This window comes from Ochotona princeps, unplaced genomic scaffold, assembly GCF_030435755.1.
Source record: "Ochotona princeps isolate mOchPri1 unplaced genomic scaffold, mOchPri1.hap1 HAP1_SCAFFOLD_4013, whole genome shotgun sequence".
Lineage (NCBI taxonomy): Eukaryota > Metazoa > Chordata > Mammalia > Lagomorpha > Ochotonidae > Ochotona > Ochotona princeps.
The window spans coordinates 26,395-35,340 of record NW_026698202.1 but is presented as its reverse complement, the minus strand read 5'-3'; the positions used below and the strand labels follow the sequence as shown (position 1 = coordinate 35,340).

The 8,946-nt window shown below is 46.5% G+C and overlaps 1 non-coding gene across 1 annotated transcript; it reads right to left on the bottom strand.

Moving 5' to 3' along the window:
- Positions 1-8,810: 8,810 nt before the first annotated feature.
- LOC131479070 (U11 spliceosomal RNA) lies at positions 8,811-8,946 on the bottom strand. The gene has a single exon (XR_009244725.1). It is a non-coding gene; the product is annotated as a U11 spliceosomal RNA (small nuclear RNA).

The following is an 8,946-nucleotide window of genomic DNA, read 5'->3' as shown; positions in this document are numbered from 1 at the left end:
TTGTGAATGTGGAGTTGGTGGCATGTGAAACCCGAATGTGGAGCAATCGTTTGTGTGGGATGCTCACCAAGATTCATTTCAGTCCTAGGCACTCAAAGGGCACTAAGCATAGAGTGTGAAAACTGAGTTTCCTTGAGAGCTGCTTGGAAGCCTGATGGTGTGTGAAGTTAGTGAGCCAAATGGAGTTGTTCTCCCACAAGAACCACTCGGCTGATTCTTCTTCAACATGCCCTTCACCAACATGCAGTGTTTCCTTGATTGAATTAGCTCTCACATCAATATTTACGTCTAGAGCCTTTGCATTGAGGTCTATCTGAAAACGGCTGTGGCGCTGAAGTTGCCTGTGAATGTGGAGTTGGTGGCATGTGAAACCCGCATGTGGAGCATTCGTTTGTGTGGGATGCTCTACCAGGTTCGTTCCTAGATAATGCACTCAAAGGGCTCTAAGCATAGAATGTGTGAAAACTGAGTTTCCTTGAGAGCTGCTTGGAAGCCTGATGGTGTGTGAAGTTAGTGAGCCAAATGGAGTTGTTCTCCCACAAGAACCACTCGGCTGATTCTTCTTCAATATGCCCTTCACCAACATGCAGTGTTTCCTTGATTGAATTAGCTCTCACACCAATATTTGCGTCTAGAGCCTTTGCATTGAGGGCTATCTGAAAACGGCTGTGGCGCTGAAGTTGCCTGTGAATGTGGAGTTGGTGGCATGTGAAACCCGCATGTGGAGCATTCGTTTGTGTGGGATGCTGTACCAGGTTCATTCCTAGATAATGCACTCAAAGAACACTAAGCATAGAGTGTGAAAACTGAGTTTCCTTGAGAGCTGCTTGGAAGCCTGATGGTGTGTGAAGTTAGTGAGCCAAATGGAGTTGTTCTCCACAAGAACCACTCGGCTGATTCTTCTTCAATATGCCCTTCACCAACATGCAGTGTTTCCTTGATTGAATTAGCTCTCACACCAATATTTGCGTCTAGAGCCTTTGCATTGAGGGCTATCTGAAAACGGCTGTGGCGCTGAAGTTGCCTGTGAATGTGGAGTTGGTGGCATGTGAAACCCGCATGTGGAGCAATCGTTTGTGTGGGATGCTCTACCAGGTTCATTCCTAGATAATGCACTCAAAGGGCACTAAGCATAGAGTGTGAAAACTGAGTTTCCTTGAGAGCTGCTTGGAAGCCTGATGGTGTGTGAAGTTAGTGAGGCAAATGGAGTTATTCTCCCACAAGAACCACTCAGCTGATTCTTCTTCAATATGCCCTTCACCAACATGCAGTGTTTCCTTGATTGAATTAGCTCTCACACCAATATTTGCGTCTTAGCCTTTGCATTGAGGGCTATCTGAAAACGGCTGTGGCGCTGAAGTTGCCTGTGAATGTGGAGTTGCTGGCATGTGAAACCCGGATGTGGAGCATTCGTTTGTGTGGGATGCTCACCAAGATTCATTTCAGTCCTAGGCACTCAAAGGGCACTAAGCATAGAGTGTGAAAACTGAGTTTCCTTGAGAGCTGCTTGGAAGCCTGATGGTGTGTGAAGTTAGTGAGGCAAATGGAGTTATTCTCCCACAACAACCACTTGGCTGATTCTTCTTCAATATGCCCTTCACCAACATGCAGTGTTTCCTTGATTGAATTAGCTCTCACACCGCTATTTGCGTCTAGAGCCTTTGCATTGAGGGCTATCTGAAAACGGCTGTGGCGCTGAAGTTGCCTGTGAATGTTTAGTTGGTGGCATGTGAAACCCGCATGTGGAGCAATCGTTTGTGTGGGATGCTCTACCAGGTTCATTCCTAGATAATGTACTCAAACGGCATTAAGCATAGAGTGTCAAAACTGAGTTTCCTTGAGAGCTGCTTGGAAGCCTGATGGTGTGTGACGTTAGTGAGCCAAATGGAGTTATTCTTCCACAAGAACCACTTTACTGATTCTTCTTCAATATGCCCTTCACCAACATGCAGTGTTTCCTTGATTGAATTAGCTCTCACACCAATATTTGCGTCTAGATCCTGTGCATTGGGAGCTATCTGAAAACGGCTGTGGCACTGAAGTTGCCTGTGAATGTGGAGTTGGTGGCATGTGAAACCCGCATGTGGAGCATTCATTTGTGTGGGATGCTGTACCAGGTTCATTGCTAGATAATGCACTCAAAGGGCACTAAGCATAGAGTGTGAAAACTGAGTTTCCTTGAGAGCTGCTTCGAAGCCTGATGGTGTGTGAAGTTAGTGAGCCAAATGGAGTTGTTCTCCCACAAGAACCACTCGGCTGATTCTTCTTCAATATGCCCTTCACCAACATGCAGTGTTTCCTTGATTGAATTAGCTCTCACACCAATATTCGCGTCTAGAGCCTTTGCATTGAGGGCTATCTGAAAACGGCTGTGGCGCTGAAGTTGCCTGTGAATGTGGAGTTGGTGGCATGTGAAACCCGCATGTGGAGCGTTCGTTTGTGTGGGATGCTCTACCAGGTTCATTCCTAGATAATGCACTCAAAGGGCACTAAGCATAGAGTGTGAAAACTGAGTTTCCTTGAGAGCTGCTTGGAAGCCTGATGGTGTGTGAAGTTAGTGAGCCAAATGGAGTTGTTCTCCCACAAGAACCACTCGGCTGATTCTTCTTCAATATGCCCTTCACCAACATGCAGTGTTTCCTTGATTGAATTAGCTCTCACACCACTATTTGCGTCTAGAGCCTTTGCATTGAGGGCTATCTGAAAACGGCTGTGGCGCTGAGGTTGCCTGTGAATGTGGAGTTGGTGGCATGTGAAACCCGAATGTGGAGCAATCGTTTGTGTGGGATGCTCACCAAGATTCATTTCAGTCCTAGGCACTCAAAGGGCACTAAGCATAGAGTGTGAAAACTGAGTTTCCTTGAGAGCTGCTTGGAAGCCTGATGGTGTGTGAAGTTAGTGAGCCAAATGGAGTTGTTCTCCCACAAGAACCACTCGGCTGATTCTTCTTCAACATGCCCTTCACCAACATGCAGTGTTTCCTTGATTGAATTAGCTCTCACATCAATATTTACGTCTAGAGCCTTTGCATTGAGGTCTATCTGAAAACGGCTGTGGCGCTGAAGTTGCCTGTGAATGTGGAGTTGGTGGCATGTGAAACCCGCATGTGGAGCATTCGTTTGTGTGGGATGCTCTACCAGGTTCGTTCCTAGATAATGCACTCAAAGGGCTCTAAGCATAGAATGTGTGAAAACTGAGTTTCCTTGAGAGCTGCTTGGAAGCCTGATGGTGTGTGAAGTTAGTGAGCCAAATGGAGTTGTTCTCCCACAAGAACCACTCGGCTGATTCTTCTTCAATATGCCCTTCACCAACATGCAGTGTTTCCTTGATTGAATTAGCTCTCACACCAATATTTGCGTCTAGAGCCTTTGCATTGAGGGCTATCTGAAAACGGCTGTGGCGCTGAAGTTGCCTGTGAATGTGGAGTTGGTGGCATGTGAAACCCGCATGTGGAGCATTCGTTTGTGTGGGATGCTGTACCAGGTTCATTCCTAGATAATGCACTCAAAGAACACTAAGCATAGAGTGTGAAAACTGAGTTTCCTTGAGAGCTGCTTGGAAGCCTGATGGTGTGTGAAGTTAGTGAGCCAAATGGAGTTGTTCTCCCACAAGAACCACTCGGCTGATTCTTCTTCAATATGCCCTTCACCAACATGCAGTGTTTCCTTGATTGAATTAGCTCTCACACCAATATTTGCGTCTAGAGCCTTTGCATTGAGGGCTATCTGAAAACGGCTGTGGCGCTGAAGTTGCCTGTGAATGTGGAGTTGGTGGCATGTGAAACCCGCATGTGGAGCAATCGTTTCTGTGGGATGCTCTACCAGGTTCATTCCTAGATAATGCACTCAAAGGGCACTAAGCATAGAGTGTGAAAACTGAGTTTCCTTGAGAGCTGCTTGGAAGCCTGATGGTGTGTGAAGTTAGTGAGGCAAATGGAGTTATTCTCCCACAAGAACCACTCGGCTGATTCTTCTTCAATATGCCCTTCACCAACATGCAGTGTTTCCTTGATTGAATTAGCTCTCACACCAATATTTGCGTCTTGAGCCTTTGCATTGAGGGCTATCTGAAAACGGCTGTGGCGCTGAAGTTGCCTGTGAATGTGGAGTTGGTGGCATGTGAAACCCGGATGTGGAGCATTCGTTTGTGTGGGATGCTCACCAAGATTCATTTCAGTCCTAGGCACTCAAAGGGCACTAAGCATAGAGTGTGAAAACTGAGTTTCCTTGAGAGCTGCTTGGAAGCCTGATGGTGTGTGAAGTTAGTGAGCCAAATGGAGTTATTCTCCCACAACAACCACTCGGCTGATTCTTCTTCAATATGCCCTTCACCAACATGCAGTGTTTCCTTGATTGAATTAGCTCTCACACCGCTATTTGCGTCTAGAGCCTTTGCATTGAGGGCTATCTGAAAACGGCTGTGGCGCTGAAGTTGCCTGTGAATGTTTAGTTGGTGGCATGTGAAACCCGCATGTGGAGCAATGGTTTGTGTGGGATGCTCTACCAGGTTCATTCCTAGATAATGTACTCAAACGGCATTAAGCATAGAGTGTGAAAACTGAGTTTCCTTGAGAGCTGCTTGGAAGCCTGATGGTGTGTGACGTTAGTGAGCCAAATGGAGTTATTCTTCCACAAGAACCACTTTACTGATTCTTCTTCAATATGCCCTTCACCAACATGCAGTGTTTCCTTGATTGAATTAGCTCTCACACCAATATTTGCGTCTAGATCCTGTGCATTGGGAGCTATCTGAAAACGGCTGTGGCACTGAAGTTGCCTGTGAATGTGGAGTTGGTGGCATGTGAAACCCGCATGTGGAGCATTCATTTGTGTGGGATGCTGTACCAGGTTCATTGCTAGATAATGCACTCAAAGGGCACTAAGCATAGAGTGTGAAAACTGAGTTTCCTTGAGAGCTGCTTCGAAGCCTGATGGTGTGTGAAGTTAGTGAGCCAAATGGAGTTGTTCTCCCACAAGAACCACTCGGCTGATTCTTCTTCAATATGCCCTTCACCAACATGCAGTGTTTCCTTGATTGAATTAGCTCTCACACCAATATTCGCGTCTAGAGCCTTTGCATTGAGGGCTATCTGAAAACGGCTGTGGCGCTGAAGTTGCCTGTGAATGTGGAGTTGGTGGCATGTGAAACCCGCATGTGGAGCGTTCGTTTGTGTGGGATGCTCTACCAGGTTCATTCCTAGATAATGCACTCAAAGGGCACTAAGCATAGAGTGTGAAAACTGAGTTTCCTTGAGAGCTGCTTGGAAGCCTGATGGTGTGTGAAGTTAGTGAGCCAAATGGAGTTGTTCTCCCACAAGAACCACTCGGCTGATTCTTCTTCAATATGCCCTTCACCAAGATGCAGTGTTTCCTTGATTGAATTAGCTCTCACACCACTATTTGCGTCTAGAGCCTTTGCATTGAGGGCTATCTGAAAACGGCTGTGGCGCTGAGGTTGCCTGTGAATGTGGAGTTGGTGGCATGTGAAACCCGAATGTGGAGCAATCGTTTGTGTGGGATGCTCACCAAGATTCATTTCAGTCCTAGGCACTCAAAGGGCACTAAGCATAGAGTGTGAAAACTGAGTTTCCTTGAGAGCTGCTTGGAAGCCTGATGGTGTGTGAAGTTAGTGAGCCAAATGGAGTTGTTCTCCCACAAGAACCACTCGGCTGATTCTTCTTCAACATGCCCTTCACCAACATGCAGTGTTTCCTTGATTGAATTAGCTCTCACATCAATATTTACGTCTAGAGCCTTTGCATTGAGGTCTATCTGAAAACGGCTGTGGCGCTGAAGTTGCCTGTGAATGTGGAGTTGGTGGCATGTGAAACCCGCATGTGGAGCATTCGTTTGTGTGGGATGCTCTACCAGGTTCGTTCCTAGATAATGCAATCAAAGGGCTCTAAGCATAGAATGTGTGAAAACTGAGTTTCCTTGAGAGCTGCTTGGAAGCCTGATGGTGTGTGAAGTTAGTGAGCCAAATGGAGTTGTTCTCCCACAAGAACCACTTGGCTGATTCTTCTTCAATATGCCCTTCACCAACATGCAGTGTTTCCTTGATTGAATTAGCTCTCACACCAATATTTGCGTCTAGAGCCTTTGCATTGAGGGCTATCTGAAAACGGCTGTGGCGCTGAAGTTGCCTGTGAATGTGGAGTTGGTGGCATGTGAAACCCGCATGTGGAGCATTCGTTTGTGTGGGATGCTGTACCAGGTTCATTCCTAGATAATGCACTCAAAGAACACTAAGCATAGAGTGTGAAAACTGAGTTTCCTTGAGAGCTGCTTGGAAGCCTGATGGTGTGTGAAGTTAGTGAGCCAAATGGAGTTGTTCTCCCACAAGAACCACTCGGCTGATTCTTCTTCAATATGCCCTTCACCAACATGCAGTGTTTCCTTGATTGAATTAGCTCTCACACCAATATTTGCGTCTAGAGCCTTTGCATTGAGGGCTATCTGAAAACGGCTGTGGCGCTGAAGTTGCCTGTGAATGTGGAGTTGGTGGCATGTGAAACCCGCATGTGGAGCAATCGTTTGTGTGGGATGCTCTACCAGGTTCATTCCTAGATAATGCACTCAAAGGGCACTAAGCATAGAGTGTGAAAACTGAGTTTCCTTGAGAGCTGCTTGGAAGCCTGATGGTGTGTGAAGTTAGTGAGGCAAATGGAGTTATTCTCCCACAAGAACCACTCGGCTGATTCTTCTTCAATATGCCCTTCACCAACATGCAGTGTTTCCTTGATTGAATTAGCTCTCACACCAATATTTGCGTCTTGAGCCTTTGCATTGAGGGCTATCTGAAAACGGCTGTGGCGCTGAAGTTGCCTGTGAATGTGGAGTTGGTGGCATGTGAAACCCGGATGTGGAGCATTCGTTTGTGTGGGATGCTCACCAAGATTCATTTCAGTCCTAGGCACTCAAAGGGCACTAAGCATAGAGTGTGAAAACTGAGTTTCCTTGAGAGCTGCTTGGAAGCCTGATGGTGTGTGAAGTTAGTGAGGCAAATGGAGTTATTCTCCCACAACAACCACTTGGCTGATTCTTCTTCAATATGCCCTTCACCAACATGCAGTGTTTCCTTGATTGAATTAGCTCTCACACCGCTATTTGCGTCTAGAGCCTTTGCATTGAGGGCTATCTGAAAACGGCTGTGGCGCTGAAGTTGCCTGTGAATGTGGAGTTGGTGGCATGTGAAACCCGCATGTGGAGCATTCGTTTGTGTGGGATACTCTACCAGGTTCATTCCTAGATAATGCACTCAAAGAACACTAAGCATAGAGTGTCAAAACTGAGTTTCCTTGAGAGCTGCTTGGAAGCCTGATGGTGTGTGAAGTTAGTGAGCCAAATGGAGTTGTTCTCCCACAAGAACCACTCGGCTGATTCTTCTTCAATATGCCCTTCACCAACATGCAGTGTTTCCTTGATTGAATTAGCTCTCACACCAATATTTGCGTCTAGAGCCTTTGCATTGAGGGCTATCTGAAAACGGCTGTGGCGCTGAAGTTGCCTGTGAATGTGGAGTTGGTGGCATGTGAAACCCGCATGTGGAGCAATCGTTTGTGTGGGATGCTCTACCAGGTTCATTCCTAGATAATGCACTCAAAGGGCACTAAGCATAGAGTGTGAAAACTGAGTTTCCTTGAGAGCTGCTTGGAAGCCTGATGGTGTGTGAAGTTAGTGAGCCAAATGGAGTTGTTCTCCCACAAGAACCACTCGGCTGATTCTTCTTCAATATGCCCTTCACCAACATGCAGTGTTTCCTTGATTGAATTAGCTCTCACACCACTATTTGCGTCTAGAGCCTTTGCATTGAGGGCTATCTGAAAACGGCTGTGGCGCTGAAGTTGCCTGTGAATGTGGAGTTGGTGGCATGTGAAACCCGCATGTGGAGCATTCGTTTGTGTGGGATGCTCTAACAGGTTCATTCCTAGATAATGCACTCAAAGGGCTCTAAGCATAGAGTGTGAAAACTGAGTTTCCTTGAGAGCTGCTTGGAAGCCTGATGGTGTGTGAAGTTAGTGAGCCAAATGGAGTTGTTCTCCCACAAGAACCACTCGGCTGATTCTTCTTCAATATGCCCTTCACCAACATGCAGTGTTTCCTTGATTGAATTAGCTCTCACACCACTATTTGCCTCTAGAGCCTTTGCATTGAGGGCTATCTGAAAACGGCTGTGGCGCTGAAGTTGCCGGTAAACGTGGAGTTGGTGGCATGTGAAACCCGCATGTGGAGCAATCGTTTGTGTGGGATGCTCTACCAGGTTCATTCCTAGATAATGCACTCAAAGGGCATTAAGCATAGAGTGTGAAAACTGAGTTTCCTTGAGAGCTGCTTGGAAGCCTGATGGTGTGTGAAGTTAGTGAGGCAAATGGAGTTGTTCTCCCACAATAACCACTCGGCTGATTCTTCTTCAATATGCCCTTCACCAACATGCAGTGTTTCCTTGATTGAATTAGCTCTCACACCAATATTTGTGTCTAGAGCCTTTGCATTGAGGGCTATCTGAAAACGGCTGTGGCGCTGAAGTTGCCTGTGAATGTGGAGTTGGTGGCATGTGAAACCCGCATGTGGAGCATTCGTTTGTGTGGGATGCTCACCAAGATTCATTTCAGTCCTAGGCACTCAAAGGGCACTAAGCATAGAGTGTGAAAACTGAGTTTCCTTGAGAGCTGCTTGGAAGCCTGATGGTGTGTGAAGTTAGTGAGCCAAATGTAGTTGTTCTCCCACAAGAACCACTTGGCTGATTCTTCTTCAATATGCCCTTCACCAACATGCAGTGTTTCCTTGATTTTTTTTTTTTTTTTTTTATTTTAGGGCGCTAGGACCAACGATCACCAGCTGCCCAAAAAACCAAAAAATAATGCTTCCGAAATCTCTTGATGTCGATTCCGCACGCAGAGCAAACAGAGCCGCTCTGCGTGTGCCACTCACGACAGAAGCCCTTTTT